We start from the raw sequence: 2,047 nt of genomic DNA, 5'->3' as shown, positions 1-2,047 counted from the left end.
TGTACGCTAATAGTTGTTTGGGCTCATCTTAGTGGATTTTATTAAATCCATCACCATCTGGCAAGGCCTTCATACGCCATCACCCCACGGTAGACGGAGGAAGAGATCGACACACTTTTATCTGTATCTGAAGTCTTAGGAAACCAACCTACAGCACCATTAATTCAGGCAGCATACAGAAATAGTATGGCGTAACCCTTCCTTAAAGCTCTCACCAGCCAATGCTCTTATATTGTGCTTTAATTTATAACACCTGAACTTTAAGGTACACGTTAAAACCATACTTGTGGTGCCTTCCTGGGAAGCTGGGGCCATAGTAGTGAGGAACTGACTTTCTGACAACTTTTGTTGAAATAGGAGCGGCGGCAGGGCTGCGTTCCCGGTACCCGGCCGCCCGCCCGCATGGCTAGCTTATGCCCCGAAATAATTACACGGAAACTGTATTCTTTCAAACACTGCCTGGCCCGGCTAGCTCAGTCGGTAGAGCATGAGACTCTTAATCTCAGGGTCGTGGGTTCGAGCCCCACGTTGGGCACCAAAATGTAACGGCGTAAGCGAATGCAGACAGATTGTCAAAATATAGACAGCTTTAATGGAGGAATAGACTTACAGAACCACCCTTCCCGCGGAGACCAGGAAAGCAGAAGCGAGCGCTGGGAGCATGCTCGCCAAATTTATAGGAAAACTTTAGCCTGAGGCGAACACGCCCCTAAGGGGTGGGACTTATCCCTACAAACTCACCCTACCAATGTACAAGGAAGATAAAGAACAACTGTGGGCTTCTTAGATTCCAGTCATGTACATTTATATTAAAATGGCATTATTAAATCCAAATAAGAAAATTAATGAATAAACACAGAGTATATATTTTGATCATTTTAAAGCTCACATTCAAATAAGATTCTGCAGGCTTCCTTTGATCTTTTTCTGAGTATTCCAAACCTCTACAGACATACCACTGACTTTTAGGTTCCACAGAATTATATATTTTTCTCAAATAGCGGTTGTTATCTTAAGAAAAGACTTGCTGGAGACTGAGGATTATGTGTATGCATAAAAGAACAATCTTACCCTCAAAGATTTTTAAAAAGAATCTACAATATGAAAAACAGCCTCAGCATATTTTTATTAATATGAATTAGAATCCTACAAACACAATAAATATTCAACATTTTTCTTTGCTTTACAGTGTGTATAATTTGAGGAAAAATAGGAAAGAGACTATCTCTGCATGTTTTGATTTATTTAAGTTACACTTACTTTAATCTCTGAGTCTTAGAAAGTAGTCTTTTATGAGTAGATAAAAGAAATGGAAATGACAAAGAAATTATCCCATCTATTCACTGTAGGTATTCCTTGTCAGAATTCAAGCCTTTTACACAGAGGGTGGAGCGAAATCCCAGGAACTCCCAACCAGTGCATCTTTGGTATAACCATTTTTTCCGACTATTTCAGTAAAATCAACCAATTTTTACCTATTTTTAAACTTGACTGTGTGTAGATAGGAGGTAGATACTGGTACCTGGAACCTGAAAGTTCTTCCTTGTTCTTCCAGGACTGAAGTCAACTCAGTTCACCAGTGACTTACAGGCCTAGATTCATGCACCAAGATCCACCTATCTCTTCTCTGCATATCTTTGTTTTAGGCTCTTCCCAAAATCAAGACCTATGAATAAAATCTCCTGATGGTACCAGAGCTCCAAGACTCTTGTCAGTCATCCCAAGGATGTGGTCTGGGCCCTACTTTATAGAAAAAGAACCCAAGAAAAAAAGCTTCTATTGTGGGAAAGCCACTTGTTGAAACATTTAAAATATCAAATAATCATGCTTTAATCACATTTTGGTTGCTGATCTATAGCATCCATGGGTAAGACTAACTTTCCTTAATTGCCTACCCAGTAATGGCACCCTGAGGATAAGTTAACCCCAGTACCCTCAATCCACCTGAAGAAGATGGTATAGGATGGGTGTATCCATCTTAGCCAAAATATTGAGACTGTTCCCTCTGTATGTTCATCTCTCTCTCTCTCCCTCTCTCTCTCTCTCT

General features: G+C 40.3%; 1 non-coding gene across 1 annotated transcript; it reads left to right on the top strand.

Moving 5' to 3' along the window:
- The first annotated feature begins 462 nt into the window (after positions 1–462).
- On the top strand, positions 463–535 carry Trnak-cuu (transfer RNA lysine (anticodon CUU)). The gene has a single exon. It is a non-coding gene; the product is annotated as a tRNA-Lys (tRNA).
- The last annotated feature ends 1,512 nt before the right edge of the window (positions 536–2,047 follow it).

The sequence above is a fragment of the Alexandromys fortis genome, unplaced genomic scaffold (assembly GCF_014885135.2).
Source record: "Alexandromys fortis isolate MF-2015 unplaced genomic scaffold, M_Fortis_MF-2015_v1.1 scaffold_24, whole genome shotgun sequence".
Taxonomy (NCBI): Eukaryota; Metazoa; Chordata; class Mammalia; order Rodentia; family Cricetidae; genus Alexandromys; species Alexandromys fortis.
Note: the sequence above shows the minus strand (reverse complement) of the source record. Positions and strands in the feature narration are given on the sequence as shown.